The sequence below is a fragment of the Lynx canadensis genome, chromosome F1 (genome assembly GCF_007474595.2).
Source record: "Lynx canadensis isolate LIC74 chromosome F1, mLynCan4.pri.v2, whole genome shotgun sequence".
NCBI classification, from domain to species: Eukaryota; Metazoa; Chordata; class Mammalia; order Carnivora; family Felidae; genus Lynx; species Lynx canadensis.
In genome coordinates this window covers 22,482,361-22,499,824 of record NC_044319.2, presented here as the reverse complement: position 1 = coordinate 22,499,824, position 17,464 = coordinate 22,482,361, and the positions used below count along the sequence as shown (strand labels likewise).

Genomic DNA, 17,464 nt, shown 5'->3' with positions numbered 1-17,464 from the left:
CTCAATTTTTAAAAAAATAGCGGCAGGAAAAAAAATCCAATGGGAAAGAGAGAGGAGATCAATCTTAAATATATATAGTAGAGAGAGTGAATAATCCAGAAAATAAGGCTCCTACTGCATGTTTGGAATTCATTTTTTCTTTTTGGTTCCTAGAATTTGATTGCTTATTTGCACCAACCTTTAGGAAGAGGAATGTCAGAATTTTCTGTGAACTTCTTAGCACCCCCAAAGTGACCTTTACACAAAAGAAATGCCCTTTTTATTAAGTGCCTTCACTAAAATTAGCAGAACCAAGGAAATGAGGAGGAAATGATTTAGGAGAGTAAAAATGATGAGATAAGAAATAAAAAGAAAGCTAAATTCCTGTACACATACTTTAACTTTCATAATCCTCTTCAATTGTGTGTGTGTGTGTGTGTGTGTGTGTGTGTGTGTGTGTGTGTGTGTGTAGATAGATAGATAGAAAGACAGATATTTTTATAACTATAAAGGAATTTCATTATAAACACTTATTCTTGTAACTCAAGTCTATAGAAACAAAGATAAATATTTTATCTGTGGAATGGAGGCAACATCTGGTCATTTAAACTGAAAGATCCATTATTTTTGTTTTTGATAACATTTTTTTCCAGTCACTTTTACCTTCCAAAAGAATTTGGGGTGGGAAAAAGAAAAGGAGTTGAAATACAGATTTCTAGCAGCAATGTTCTTCCAACATTTAAAGAATGAGATAGACATACGGCACAGGGAATATAGTCGACAGTACTGTAATAGTGTTGTATGGCGGCATGTGGTAGCTACACTTGTGAACACAGCAAAACGTACCGAGGTGTCGAATCACTATGTTTATACCTGAAACTAATATAACATTGTATGTCAACTCTACTCAAAAACATTGGGAAAGTTTTCAGCTAGCAATAATCGCACCTCGGATAAACCTCAGTGGCTACGATACTGCCACTGTGTAAAGCTCAAATAAAAACATTTAAAAATAAATTAAAATATATAAATAAAAAGAATGAGATGGAGAAAGGATGAGGCAGAAAAGGTACTTTTGAATAGTCCATCCATACCTACTTAGAGAGAGGAAAGTAGAATTAAGTAGAATTCCAGGTGTTTTAAAATTTTCTTATACTACAGACACTGCTTTTTATGCCCATCTTTTTCATTTATGTTAAAGCATTCTGACCCTCTCCTGTGATGCCCACTAGTTGTGAAAAGTTGGGTAAATCCACCCTTCAGCTTTGTCATCTATAAAACAGAGATGGAAGAGATGACATCCAAGTTTCCTTCTGATCCAAGGTTCTGGGATTCAGCAAACTTTAGTCATTGCTTCTTGGCTATCACTTAGTAGTTGTCCTCAGAATAAGTCTTCTTGGATTCTTAAGTTATCTGTCAACAGAAGTAAATTCTTTCTCTTTATTTTTGAAATATCTCTGTTGGAGCCCCAGATACATGAATGGATACAGAAAAAAGACATAATTTTTATTTATCTCTTCCCACACACACTTCCTGAACCAGGTGGGTCACAAGAGTTTGCAAGTCAGTGTGTTTTTTTTTTAATACTTACTTATTTTTGGGAGAGGGAGAGAGAGTGCAGGGAGGGGCAGAGAGAGAGGGAGGATCTGTAGTGGGCTCTGTGCTGACAGCAGAGAGCCAGATGCAGGGCTTGAACTCAGGAACAGTGAGATTATGACCTGAGCCCAAGTGGGATGTTCAACCAACTGAGCCACCCAGGTGCCCCAAAGTCAATGTATTTTTTACGTTCATTTGAAAATTGAGATTGCTAAAGAATGCACACCATATACTCTATGCTTTCAAAGTAAATTTTTAGTAATGAAAGTATGATATTGTACATTATATAATTCCAAAAGTGAGTAACACTAATAATTAGCCATTGAGTATCATAAAAATCATGCTAACACACCCTCAGTTGGTCTAATATCTGCTTACTGAAACTTTGACTGCTTTTCACATTATAAGTGAAGTCACCGTGGTTCTGACGTTTACTGAGTTGTCTGTTTGACAGTCTTCCAGAATGCTTATTACCTAAATTAAAATATCTAGATATTTTTCTTGTGAATATCACAAGAGTGCTTCACTGACTAAAGAAAAAGAAAGGCTGATTGATCTCACATTCATAGTACATCTTCACCTCCTGGAAGATTTCAGGAGTGGCCATGGAACCCCACAACCCAAATCCTTAGGAAATTTTGTTGTAAATGTTTAAAAACACTTTTATGACTTTCAACTCAAAGCTTTCATGTGCTTGAAAATGGGTTATTTTAGCATCAAATACATCTCCTACTCTCATTTTCACCCATTACTTCATTATTCATCTGTTAGTCTCACCTTTAGGGCATTTCTTAAATGTGTCCTTTGACCTGATTCTGCCAAAATTCTTATTTATGCCTTAATTGTTTCCTGTCCTGACTGTAGCAGTTCTTTTTTTTTTTTTTTTTTTTTTTTTTTTTTTTTTTTTTAATAGTCTTCCTAAGTCCTGGCTCTCTAAACTTCAGAGGGGTCTTAGAGTGTTATGGTGAGTCTACAGATTCCTGCTTTTGGAAAGAATGTGCATCGTATTGAAGTAATGTCTATTGACCTAGTGTTTTGTTTTGTTTTGTTTTTTTCAACTATACTATTTCCCTATTGACTTGTTATGATTGGTTAGAAATGCATGAGCCTAGCCTCTGGAAGGAATAGCACATCTGATAGATTCTATTGGAAACTGTACCCTGAATCATTTCAATTAGATTTTCAGTGGGGAAAAATTATTATGGTGGTAGATGTTCCTTAAATTTATGGTAGACTGTTGAGTTTCCCTTACCTAGCTTTAGATTAGGGTATGAGAAAAGTATGTGAGATATAATTACATCTTTCTTATTCTAAAGGCATTAAATGCTTTTCACAGTTACAATTATAGTAGAATTTATAATATTTTGTATCATATTTTCAAAGTATTTTTTAATTAGTAATCCAATCCCCCAAATATACTTATGAAGTGAACAGCTGACAGTTTTGCACTCCCCATTCCACAATTATCAAGTGGAGAGGTTGAAGGTCAAATATTTTACCTTAGGAAATAGTAAAAATGTCATTGTTACCTAATAACGTTTAGGTAGAACTGTCAATTTTTTTATGTGTGAACTGAAAGTAACTGCTTATCAGATAAAATTTGGTGGACACTTCCAAACTTTATGGGATGCATTGTTGATTTTTGTCATACCTCATTATTAATAAAGAACAAAAAAGGAACGTGTATTTTATCTCCTTCAAAAAAATCCTTAGGGAAATATCTAATTTTTGTGAAAAAAATTTCACCATTTGATCTTTTTGAGAATTTATTCTGGGAAAACAGGATTTTGCTGTAGCATACACGTTATTTCTCTCTCCATCTCAATCTTTGTCTCTGTCTTTTACCCCCTATGTCTAAGTCTGACCCATTGTTAGAAGTACAAAAGGCATTCCTGAAGATTGTTTGGGTAGTACAGCATGTCAGGTGTGTGTTCTCCCTGAAATGCTCATGTGTTGGTAGAGCCAATAGTTGAGTTGATGCTGGTGCAAGCAAAATATGTACCTTAACCATTACTATTTAGTGCCATATTCATGATTGTGGCATGGCTCATTTTCTATTAACAAAACGGGCTAACAAAAGAGAATCCGTCGTTTTTATTCTTGGGAAAAAATTCCCCATTGTAGAAAAGTCATTCTAGCTGAAGGAAGTAAGAGCTGACTGTGGAGTGAATCCAAGCACAACAAACTTGACATCATCATCATCATCATCATCATCATCATCATCATCATCATCTTTTACTGAGAGCTTATTACATACCATTTATCACTGTTTTAACTCATTTAAATGCACAATAACTCTACAGTGTGGTTCTATTATTTTGTAGGTGAGGAAACTGGCAGTACGAGGTTAGATGCTTGGACAGAGAGATAAAGAGGATTTGAATGCAGTCTAACTCTAGAGCCCACGTTCTTAGCCAGTACGCTTTCTGCTTCTGCTGTCTGGGGAGTGCTTTTCTCAGATTTACGTTATATAGCAGGTCCAACAGGAGAAGTTTCATTCAGCAGTATTTACCAAGCATCTCTCACATACATTGTCATTGTTTCTTGCTTCATTTCTCTTCTGCAAATTGTCTTCTTAGAAAGGGTCTTTTTATGTTTCAGAGTTTGAAAATTAAATGTAACCCATTCTGAAGATTTGTATTGCCATAATATTGTGAGGACATAAGTAAAATGTCCACTGTGTTTTGGTTATGTGTACTTTATTTGATGTGGCTTGATGCAGGCAATATATTGAGAGGGTTGACTTATTAGCCTTGTTAGGAAAGGCTTCCCATTCTCATTTCCTGTGTTACAATTTTTTTCCTTAACATTTCGTCTGTGAAACGATTGGGTTTTTTCCTCACTGGTTGAAAATACTTAAAATTGTGCACTTGATTACAATAGTAATTCGTAAAAAGAGGCATGTGTAAGGTTTGAGCTACTTGGATGTTGAAGATTGTAAGAGAAGCTAAAACAGGTTTTCTGTTAGAAGAAAGTCTTTATCTAAATGACTTAGGAACATTCAAAAACCTTGAATGATATGGAAATTTTTCCGTGTGACTTCAGTTTGACTGTTTCCTGTTGCAGATTAAATCGTCCTTGTAAAATAAAGGATTATATTTTGGTACCAAAGAGTGAATATTCAGACTTTATCATCCTGCCACTCCTCTACCCAATAGTTGCATGTAATACTTTGACTCTATTTAGCTGTTATATATTCTACATAGTTCACAAATAAGATTGCTTCTCAGAACATGAAGAATAAATCTAACTGAGGAAAGTGAACTAGCACACTCACATGTGTACCCACATGTACACACACACAAGCACATCATACACATGCGTGTCCATATACACTTACATACATATACACAGATTCACACAAGTACTCATGCACACTCACACACTAACCTACAAATACATGTGTGTACACACTGTTTATGTTTACACTTGCTCATATACATACACAGTCAAAACCAAATATACACATGTGCACACAGATACGTACACCCATATGCACACATGCTTTTACACACGCATATTTGAGAGTAAGACAAGTTTTAGCCAAAAGGCTACTCTTGGGTGACTTTATTTTGGTGTTAGGATTCAAAATCTCCTTTAAATAAGCCTTCCAACATTATTTATAATTTGTGAGAATGAACTTTGCATTCCTGTCTTTAGTATCACTTCCTTCATGTTTATGAATTTTATATCCTTACTTTGGATTCTTTCTTCAAAAATTATTTTATAACAAGACTTTTTTTCCCCTTGAAATCTGAAAGATAAGAGATAACGAATTAAGTGGTATAACTTTACTAGTTTTCTAAAATATCTTGGAAACATTACTATGCTCAAATGTTCAAGTGACAAATATTCTGCTTTAAAACATTTAAGGCATGGAGCTTTCTGATCCAATTTTTGGATGTTTAGAGACAGTTCTGTTTTGAAATTTCCAAATAATTATAAAAATAATTAATTGAAAGATCACTTAAAAACTGACAATTTATTTCTGTTTTTGTTATTACTTGTGTTATGGAAACTTATTAAAGTTTTGAATGGGTTGTGGTGCTTCCTACAAAATTATTTTTTGTGGGAATAAACGTACATCTGTATTTCATATTATAGTTCAGTCTGACTTGATAAACAATATGAAATAAGGGAATCCTTCAACATTTGACCTTCTCTACTCTTCAGGCATCTGAATGACATGAGAGGTTAACTGTTCCATTTTTCTTGGCAGATCAATATTTCTTTCTTTGACCCTTAATAATGTGATGGCATCCAACATGGATCTTTTGGGCAACTCTTACAAAAGTCAAAAGTATTCACAAGGGAAATAGCAATAGGCAGTACGTAATGGATTAGCTCTTTGGAATGGATAGTTATTAATTTATACCAGATACTTGTTCAAGGTTACATTACCCACCCTCCTTTCCTATGATCCGGAGCCAAAGGATTCAAATGGGTAATTACCTTTTCTCAAATTATATTTGACTTACCTTATGATACCACATGGTATAGAATTTTTCCCCCAAAGGACATATAAGCACTTTATTAACATCTTTTTCATTCCTAACATATGTCTAAGAATAAGAAAGAGCCAAGCATTTTCCTTCACCATAGTAAAAACCCCATTTTACAGACAGGGTTGGAGACTAAGGACATTTTCTGGGAAACAGATTTTGGCAGTTTTCCCCAAGAATTTTAATTTTGAAAGTCTCTTTTATTAAGCTTTATTAGTAAGAATCTTTAAGATACTCATGATTAATAAAATGTGTTTTCTTCTTCTTTACTCCATTAACAATTATGTATATATGTATATATGATTATATATATATACATACATGTATACATATACACACATGTGATTATATATATACATCACTGGAAATTCATAGGCATTATATATACATATATGTAATAGTTTCAGGCATTCCTGAAGTCCCTATTATGCATTTTGTATTCGGTTGGGTTATGAAGATAGGAAAATAATGTTGCTAAAAAGGTGATCCTTACCCTTGCACAGTTCACCTTTCTGGAAGTAATAGTAAGTAGAATTTTAACATATTTTCTGATAAATGGATGTTGGGATTAGCCAGGTATGAAGTACTCCAAAACTATTTAGATCTTGTCTGCATTTAAAAGATTTATAGTAAATTGCTTTCAGTCACTACTCACCACTCTGAAAGGTTTAAGATACTTTTTGAAGTACTTCAAACTCCTGCCACTACCCAGTAGAAACTTCAAAATATTTGTTGGGGAAATTAGGTCATCCTTATGGTATTATTTTTCTCCTTGGTACCAATTCTTATTCTGTAATCTGAAATTCCTTTGGCCTTACTTATTGTAAGTCTTACCTAGTGAGGAGATTACAGGTGAGGAAATAAACTCTTGGAAAGATAAGCTCATCATTGAAGCTCTTTTCAAGGATTATTGATAATTGAGAAATAATCTTTTGATACTTTGGTTTTAGCACTGAAACACAAGAGTCTTTGTCAACCTGTTTAATGGAATGAGGAGGGAGACATAGTCTGCAGTTAAATTATTCAACCTGGGTCCTCTTTCATCTGTCAGTGTTTCCATTGATCCATGAATTCTTAGTATTTTGATAGGGCTACTGTGTTATAACTGCATTTAGAAAGTTGTCCTACTGATTGAACAATTTTGTATTCTGCAAACAGAGTATGGGAAGAGATGGAAGTGAAACTTATCAAATATAATCAATGAACATTTTTAGTTTAAAAGGGAAAAAATATTTAGTCCAATAAAAAGATTCAAAGGTATCACAGTAATGACTGAAAATGGAACTTAAATATACTTGCATCAGTGTTTTTCTTGTTGCATATTTTTTCTGATTTGACAGTGAATACTTACACATGGGTAGTTCTGTACATGAAGATGGGTCCAAACTGCTGTATGGAGTAAAATGAAATATTTCATCCCATAATCTGTTTATGAACAACTTTCAATATGTTCCTAAAGAGTGACAGTTGAACAAATACCAACTTAGTGTGTGTTGGTGTGTGTGTATATGTGTGTACAACATGGCAAGACCATGAATTCTTCCCATAATTATTTAAATTTATAAAGGCATGGAAAATAAGTTAAAAGTTATACAAAGAAATATTGGTCGGAAAATATTAAATGTATAAGCTCATTAACAGTAAATTGGTAAATTCTCGTTTTCAGAGTTCAGCTGGGTGGTGGTTTAAGAAAAAAATATTCAGACATTTCAACACTGTTTGCTTATGGAAAACATTTGCAATTTTGTTAGCAAAGAACAGTGTCAAAAAACTAAACATTTTTCCCTCAACATCTGCATTTGCTTATTAAAAAACACCCCACACCCCCAGTCTCTCAAACAAGTTAAGTTTGTCACGAAATGTTTTTCAAGTGTCATGAAATTCAATCTCAATTTTTTTGTGCGTATCCATGAGTTTTAGTCTATTTGTTGATTTCATTTCCACATGTCCTTACATTTAGGACTTAAGATAGGAATAGTTTTATAGAATTTTGAAAAAAAATGCTTTAAAAAAAGTCATTTGGGGTTCTCAATCTGAGCAGGGGTTGTTAAGGGACAGAGTAGTTTCTCTTATTCAGGCTCCTCAAAGAAATCTGTGTGTCCCGCCCTCAGTGGGTGCTTCTATTAAAATGCACGTATCTATTTAGGGCTATGATGTGTGGCATTCTCCATTTATCAGGCTACTTGAAACAGAAAAAAGTGTGAGGGTCTGTTGGTGTAACCTGTTTCTCCCATAGATCTTTCCCATGGAAAGAAAGGGCAGTGTGATCTCTCTCTCTCTCTCTCTCGCTCGCTCGCTCTGAAAAGGTAAATGTACGTATAAACACAGAAGCACAAGCCTTCACTGGATTGTTTAACAAAAAGATTGAAAGAAAATGCTGAATGTACTGAATTAACTACAAGACCTTCCTTCTTGGAATTCTTTTTGCACATTTTTCTTCCTAATACTTGTTAGATATTTTAAGATTGTCTCAGTTAATGAGATGAACTAATTTCTAGGGCATTTCTGTACAAATGGTGATGTTACAGAAAACTGGAGACAGATTTAATAATGTTTATGAAGGTCAGTTGTTTTCTATTTAAAGCAGATCCTGTTAGAGTAAGAGTAGTCAGCTTTTAGTAACCCCATCAGCTAATCTCTCAGTAGTACATAGTTGTTTCAGATGGTCAACTTTATAAAAAATTTACATCTGCTTAGTAATATATTGTTATTTTTAGGGCAATATTACAAGTGATGATAATAAGGAAGGAAAGGAATGAGTGTTTGGTGAATGGGCTCATTGCTATGTCCTGTCTAAATTATTTGGCCAATTTCCTCTCAATACATTTTTAAAAGATTTTTAAATTAAATTAAACTAAAAATTTTAATTTCCATCCAAGTTAGTTAGCATATAGTACAATAATGATTTCAAGAGTAGAATCCAATGATTCATCCCCTACATATAACACCCAGTGCTCATCCCAACAAGTGCCCTCATCAACAATGCCCCTTGTCCACTTAGCCCATCTCCCCACCCAAAACCCTTCCAGCAACCCTCAGTATGTTCTGTGTATTTAAGAGTCTCTTATGGTTTGCCCCCTCCATGTTTTTATATTATATTTGCTTCCCTTTCCTTATGTTCATCTGTTTTGTATCTTAAATTCCACATATGAGTGAAGTCATATGATATTTGTCTTTCTCTGACTAATTTCGCTTAGCATAATACACTCTAGTTTCATCCACGTTGTTGCAAATGGCAAGCCTCTTAATATATTTCTACTGAAATAATTTTACTATTATATTTGATATGTTTGACTGAAAAGCATACCTATACTCAAACCCGTGGAAAACACATATAGAAGAGACTGGACCATTTTAAGAGCTAACTGTCATGAAAAAATAAATATAATTTTGACTTACTGGGATTGTTTCTTAAAAAAAAAAAAAGATGTCTTGCCACATGCAGTTCCAAGAAAAATTAAAGTGATCTTATTTGAAATGCCTTTTAGCTTTTTCACATTCTCTTCTTATCTATTGGTTATAAAACCCATAATATTTGAGATATTAGAAGTTAGGTCTCTATATATGATCTGTTTCCCATTACTGAGCCCACTTTGTGAATTAAATTTAAAAAAAATTTATATTTATTTTTTTTTAAGAGAGAGAGAGAGAGAGAGAGGCAGACTGCAAGTGTGGCAGAGGCAGAGAGAGAAGGAGATACAGAATCCAAAGCAGGCTCCAGGCTCTGAGCTGTCAGCACAGAGCCTGACTCAGGGCTCAAACTTACAAACCGCGAGATCATGACCTAAGCTGAAGTTGGACGCTTAACTGACTAAGCCACCTAGGCGCCCCTAAAAAAATTTTTTAATGTTTATTTATTTTTGAACGAGAGAGACAGAGTGTGAGCAGGAGAGGGGCAGAGAAAGAGGGAGACACAGAATTGGAAGCAGGCTCCAGGCTCTGAGTTTTCAGTACAAAGCCTGACATGGGGCTCGAACTCACGAGCTGATCATGACCTGAGCTGAAGTCGGACGCTTAACCAACTGAGCCAATGCTTAACTGACTGAGCCCCTCACATTATGAATTTTTAAAGGTAAATGTTTAGTGCAGATATTAGGCTTTTCAAACAGTTCATATATTTGTACATGAAATAAGAATAATTGAATAATTAAGGGAAAGTATTGAAAATGTTTTTGGCAATTTAGTTACCCGCTAGCTGTTAATTAGCCCAATATTGTCACTTGCTTGTAATATATTTACGTATATTCACAAACCCACACACACTTATTCCTTCATTGATATGCATCGTGCTCAGTGAGTTGGAAATGAGTGCTAACTCCTTTTTATATAAGAGAGAAAATACATAGCATAAAATTTCCAAATACACAATACTGTAGTTTCACAGAGATAACTAGTGTGAGTTTTCTCTAACCCAGTGTACACGGGCACACTTTCACATGCTTTCCTCATGAAAGCATTTCCTGATGATTTCCTTACTGCATCTGATTGAAATGATAGTGATATCTGAATAAGGATTTGTTTAATTATTGTGCCTCAACTATACTGTAAGTCCATGTCTACTTTGCTCAATTGTGTTTCCTAGAACCTAACATGGGACATGGTCTGTAAAAGGTAGGTGCTTAATAATATTTGTGAATGAATGAATCACATATATATAAATGTATATATACTTAATTATTTAAATTTTGTTCATTAAAATTGAAATGGGGGTGCATAGGAACAGGGTAAATTACTGAGACTTTATTTGACTGCCTAGTTAAAATATAAATAAGCCAGAATAGAAACAGTGTACTAGAAAAATTACTTCTATTTAATTTTATTTTGGGACACATTTGAAGCAAAATCAAATTCTAATTACTCTTGTAAGGATACATAACTTTGGGTCAGCTTTGATGAAAATAAATTTAGTTAAGTCTAGCATATAGAAGATGGATCTACAATTACCAGTAGGTGGTGCTGTATTCCAGTGCTGAATAACAAATGGACTTCCAGAGGATTGACTCCTGTGGGAGGACCAAAATCCTGGGGAATAATTTTATAAGGAATTTTATATATTATGGTATGAAGCATACATTTTACCAGTCTATATATAATAAAACCATAATTTACAGTTTAATAGAAATTTTTTTTATCCTTTTGCATTATTTTTGGATTTGAACCCTGAGATTGCTCTTCTGTAAATTGTTATAATTTTGCTATACTGCATTTGATTTACCTTGAATGTATACTGAGGAAATGCGCACAGCGGGAAATGAAACAGAAATGGCTGCAAAACCAAGCTTAGATACATCCTGGGGAAGTCGTGAAGAATTGATGAGTAGATGTATAGGATATGGAGTTTACTCAAAGTCACAGAGAAGCCAGTAGTGGAGTTTAAGATGTTGTTAGTTCATGTGAGCATGTCTGGCTCACATATGACTTCTACATTTGTGGCACTCTTTGATTCACTGCTGAAGATACTGCATATTATTCTGAATGATAAGCTGTAATTCCAAAAAAGCAGAAGAAGAAATTTTAGATATGAACCATCAAGTTTAACCTCTAATTTGAAGAGAGATAGATACACAACCTGACAATTTCAAAAGAGAAGAGGCTTTCAAATTTGTGTCTTGTATTCTTCCCTTAAACCAATAATTGATAGGGTACTCTTCTGAAACAATCGTTGATGACCATAGTCTCTGACTTAACTGTTGTATTCTCTTGCCTTTTAAATGGATTATGTTTCCCTGAACATGTTTCGTATACAGCTGAAAATTAGTGCTAGAGACAGGGGTGGGGGGAAACTTCGCAATGTATACTGGTTTTCACAGTACAATAAATGCTAGTAATAGATAAACAATTAAAGCTGAGTTCTTTGGGGAAATCACTCCCAGTCCTACCTAGATATAGTGGAAGCTCATGCTTCTTATTTAACAATAATGTAATCTGATTAATAGAAGACAAATTTTGTGTTTGGTGAAGTCATTTAGCCACTGAGGACTAACTTGGCAACAAACGCATCTATTTTATCTTTCCTACTTATTATATCTTAGGAGGTTGTCTTTTAATTATAGTGTTGCACTTAGTATTTATTAAATATTATTATAAAACTAGAATAATTTAGGGGTTGTAGAGGGTAAAAATATGAGGCTTTCTTGCTAAAAAAAAAGTGAACAATCTTTTTGGTTAGACAAGAAAAAAACATGCTTGACACCAATGGCAAATTAAAGAGCTTTGTACCTCAATAATTTTGCACTTATAATCATTGATGGATCACTCAGAAACACTCACTAGATAATTTTGAAGGAGGGTATCGCAAGAATGATCTAATTAGCAATAACATATTGTTTGACATAGACCATGAGGAAATGGGGGCAAGTTATTAAGTGGGATGAGAAATGACCTGTCAAGTCCTCGAATTTAGGTTCTTTTATATAGAAAACAGGCATATCAATTGTTTGCAAATTGAACAAGTTATTATTTTTCATTATGGGATTATAAGTGCCTATAGTTACTTTGGATTCTGGAAAGTAGATGCTATGTTTTATCATCCACACTGCCTAGAACTGTACTCACACGTACAAGGCACTCCAGGGAGTATGTAGATGAAAGAGTGACTTTATTTTGAATACGAATTTCAAATCTCTACTTCCATTATTTAGAGTATTTGCTGTGGGGGTGATTTTGCTAGTGTTAAAAGCATTTTTAAAAGCAAGAGGTATAGATCTTACTGCCAACTTTATTATTTTAGGTATGCAACTTAGGGGAAAAACCGACCTTAGTGTGCTCTGTACAAGTTAGTGACCATATTATGCAATTATTTGTTTTCTCTAACTTTAAAAATGCACGTACGCTAACGCATGAAATATAACTAACAGCAATGCCATTAGCTTTACCAACCTGTTTATCTGTGAAAACAACCCTTCAGTTTTGAGGCTGTTGCTATTCTTACAGATTGTCACTTCTTGCAACTTGGCCACCTAAGACTTGCAGATGTCTGGAATTCCTGGCGAAATTATTTATTTATTTATTTATTTATTTATTTATTTATTTATTTATATTGCAGAATACCACTTTGATTTGTTTATTATTAATTTCACATACTACTGTGTATTCCATAACTTTGTGATAATGCTGTTTTTCTTTAGCAATATTGAGCCCATGAGACTGTGTAATGAATGTATCCAGGAGTCAGAATCCAGACATGAATTAATGGACTAAGTTTGACATAAGGGAAAATTGGGACCAGTTGAGTAAGGAAGTCTTTTGCCTTGACCAGAAAAATTCCATTTTGTTTCCTGCTTAAGGAAGGGCGTCTGGCATGATCATGGAATGTGTCGCTATCTGGACAGAATGGAAAGTTGAGAGACCCAAAAGAAGAACAGATTATAGGCAGTTGCTAACACAGATTTGTCAATCTATATGCTAAGCTGACTTTGTAAAGTGGTCAGTGACGTCTCCTTCTACCATGTTAATGCTTGAAAAGTAGTCACCATATATTGAAGGATGCTTGTAATATTTTAAATGGGGAGGAGGTTCCCAGAATTTTATACCAGTAGCCTGATAACAGCTTTCAAATCTCTTATATAGTGTTCATCCTATTGTGACTCCCAAATATATATTCAATTTATTGTTGATAGGAAAAGAGATTAAAACAATTTCCTTATTTACACGTTGCTGTTAACAGAATACATTTTAGATAATGTTAGATGACATTTATATGCTAATGTCAGCTGTATCTGATTAGCAATAAAGGCAAATTGGAACATAATATGGAAAAACCAGTGGTCAGTATTGGGTAACATCCTAGCAGCGAGAATGACTCAATACGGATGCTGCAATGTGGGGGTCGAGGCATTAAGTATATCTTGTCTTAGGATTGTGTGAATTTGGAAACTCCATTAGGGTAAGCCTCTGGAATTGAATACATCCATGGATCTCACTGAGCAGAAGCTAGGAGACAGAAAGAAGTGGAAAGTGACAGGGGCTTCACTGTTGACTACCATATGGTTTGATGGCTGATTACAGGACTTTCTTGATGCTGTGGCCTGGACTTCTTTCTCATCTATGTTTAGACCTCCCTCCACTCTCCATTGGAAACTCCATGAGGGCAGAGATTGCTGGAGTTTTTTTTTTTTTTTCCCACCTGTGTATCTTCAGTGTCTAGAACAGTTCCCAGCACATAGTAGGATCTCAGTAAATATTTATGAATAAATTGAAGGAATGAGTTTGCTGAGAGATGTTGTACGCAAGGTACTTTCCTAGGTGTGACAGAAGAAACAAAGATAAGTAAAAATTCCTTTCTTCAGCCAATCCAGAGCTGAGCAGGGAAGACAGGTTATGTACACAAAAGACAATGCAGAGCATCCTTGAGAGTGCACAGTGGCAAATGTAGGCACTCTGCCTAGGAGACAGGGGTGGGACTAGAGAGCTCCTCATGGTAAGGGACATTCAGCTTGGTCCCCGAGGATGAGTGGGCAGCAATAGGCAGTGGTGAGACACAGGCTAATGGGACACTTGGAACAAAAATAAAAGTGGAAATTCCAAGGAGATATGTGGAGAGGTTGGGCCCCAGTTAGGGAATGCAAGGGGACAAAGTTGGTGAGAAGGCTGGCTGTGAAGGCTGGGGCCAGATTATAGAGGGCTGGCAAAACCATGATAAAGCAGTTCATGTTTTAGGCAGTGAAGACTTTACTTACAGTTAAAGGTTTGTACATGTTTGAGAGTCATGAATAACACTCAGTTCTAAAATCCCAAAGGTCATAGGCCATAGTTTGTGCTTCTTAATATATTACATAGTTTCAGAGAATTGTTGTTAGACTGTTACAGCCTTAAATTCACTAAAACCTATGCAATATATCTAATATATTTATCATAAGGTGACCCAGGAAAGGCCCAGCCTTCCGTTAGACTGTCTACATCCTGGTTTTGAAACATAGGAAAGGAGGACAGAGAAGCCTGAAAGTCATCGTTGTATGTGGAGCACAAAAAGCTGTTTTGGCTCACGGAAGCATGGGAGTTGGAAGCCAATTGAATCAGGCTTACATACTTTTGGTCTCTTACAGCTACTGTTTTCTTTCTGATGCTTGTGGTTTACCTGTATCATTTTCCCCCCCATGCGTCTCCTGCATTTGGCTAAGTCCAACTCTTCTTCAAAACTCTGATCGTTTCTGTTTTTTCTGGGCTTCTCTAGAAAGCTTCCTTCAGCTTCCCCACCTCTGTGAGGTAGGGCATACCCTCATCTGCACATGTGTATATCCTCTCTTCGTATTTCTTTCACTGCACAGTAGTTATCTTTAATTTCAAGAATGGATTGGTCAATCCAGCATTCCAGGCCTTGAAGTTGATCATTTAAACTGCCCTTAAAATACTTTGAGTGACAGAATATATCTCATATTAGCTTTAATTATTAGAAAAAAATCTTCATGATGCTGTTTCTTTTAATGATCATTTTAAGTTCTTTTCTTTCCTTCTAAATGACACGAATATAAGTGTTTGAAGATGGTTATCCTGTTTCTAAATATCCCAATGAAATGTTTTCCAGATTAAGATACCTTGCAGTCTGATAGCCCTTCTCTGGATACATTAGCTGGTCACTTTCTTCTCTTAAGATGGGTAATTGTCTACAGTTGTCCAGATGTGAATCCAATTGACCTGAAAATACTGAATTCTTACCTTCCTTGCTATAATACAGTACTTTTTTTTAACCCTAAGATTTTTAGCTTTTTTTTTTGTTAGTGATCTCACATTATTGACTGATACTAAGGTTGCAATTGGCTAAAGTCTGAATATATTTTTCATAAGAATTGAAATGGTATGTGCTGCCCAATAACTATGGTTTGAGGTGAGTGAATGGTAGCAGTTTAACACCATTTTGTACTTCTAAAAACATACATGTAGAATGTAAAATTTACCCTAACTAAATCCCATTTTAAAAAACCTTTCCCTTGGGCTAAAATTTCCATCTCATTGAATATGAGTAATTTAAGAAATTCTGCCAAAATTTTTTTTGAAATCAAGACATGTTATGCAGTGCCTTGAACAATTTATCACCATAGAAGCCATGTTTAAAAAAAGGAACTGCTGCTAGGTTGATACATTTTGATTTTTATTCATGTGTAACTACATCTTTTTCTAGATGTTCATGGCCATTTTAGACATTTTCTTGAATTTAAAATGAAGTTTACCAGTTTATATATTCTTTCTAATACTTGCCACTTCTCCCTTCTGTTTTGAAAATTATGGGTTTTTTTATTTGTCATTATCTATGACATTTTCTCACTGTGAGTTATCAGATATTACATAAATCTGTATCCTTGTGTGTGTTCTTTTAGAAACTAAAACAGTTCAGTCAGAAATTGGAGAAAAATGTCTCATTTAAATTGGTGGATTGTTCTTCCTGTATTTCCAATGATTTTGCACCAGCTCCTCTGATTATAATTTTTTATAACTCCTTATAATCTTTCGCTGGGTGGCTCAGTCGGTTAAGCCTCTGACTTTTGGTTTCGGCTCAGGTCATGATCTCATGGTTCATGGGTTCGAGCCCCGCATCGGGCTCTGTGCTGTCAGTGCAGAGCCTGCTTGAGATTCCCTCTCTCTCCCTCTGTCTCTGGCCCTCTCCTGCTTATATTGCCTCTCTCTTCCAAAATAAATAAATAAACTTAAAAAAGGTAGTCTTTTTTTTTGTTTGTTTGGGAAGAATTGGGAGAAAAACACAGTCATAAAAAATTGCCCCAAATATTTAAAAACAAGGGAAATCCAAAACAAATGAAAGAGTTCTGTTGAAACACTGGGTGTTTTCACAGTGGAAATAGTCAATAAGACAATTCAATGATATGAGCCCCAACCAAGACTCTGAAATGTAGTTTAATTTTATTTTTATTAACAATGTGTCAGGCCATACAACCTGTTTAGCATGACCTCCTAAAGGTGTCACAAGACACAGTAGAAGAAAATAAAAACCCAGAGAAGGAGCAGGAAGTAGATAAAGGAAGTAGCAGAAAAGGGTGGGGGGGGGAGCACAATGAAGTGTGATAAAGGGGCTGAGAGGTTACTGGCACCACAGCCAATGGACTGACAAATGTGTGCATGGTGTTTGCTTTTGATTTCCCCCATCAGCAGGGGAAGTGTTGATGTAATCTCTGAGGTTACTTTGTTTTTATACTCCAAGAAACAATTCTCTTGGGGCATGGATCCCAGGTGAGATTAGCCTTCTGTTTCATTTCACCTGGGCCACCTCACTAGACGGTAACTCCATTTTTATTACACAAGGGTGATTAAAGTTATTGAGCTATGCAAGTAAGTATTTGGGATTGAATTTTGCTCCATTCATTTTATTACTCAAGGCATTCTTCATTCACATCCTTTGAACTGGAATTTAAATTATGAAGTTGTGGGGTGCCTAGGTG

The 17,464-nt window shown here is 35.1% G+C and overlaps 1 protein-coding gene and 1 pseudogene across 1 annotated transcript in view; one reads left to right on the top strand and one right to left on the bottom strand.

Annotated features, from left to right (window-relative positions):
* The window catches only part of HMCN1 (hemicentin 1), a 463,190-nt gene that overhangs the window by 59,463 nt on the left and 386,263 nt on the right, over positions 1 to 17,464 (top strand). The window lies entirely within an intron of this gene.
* On the bottom strand, positions 818 to 972 carry LOC115505770 (annotated as a pseudogene).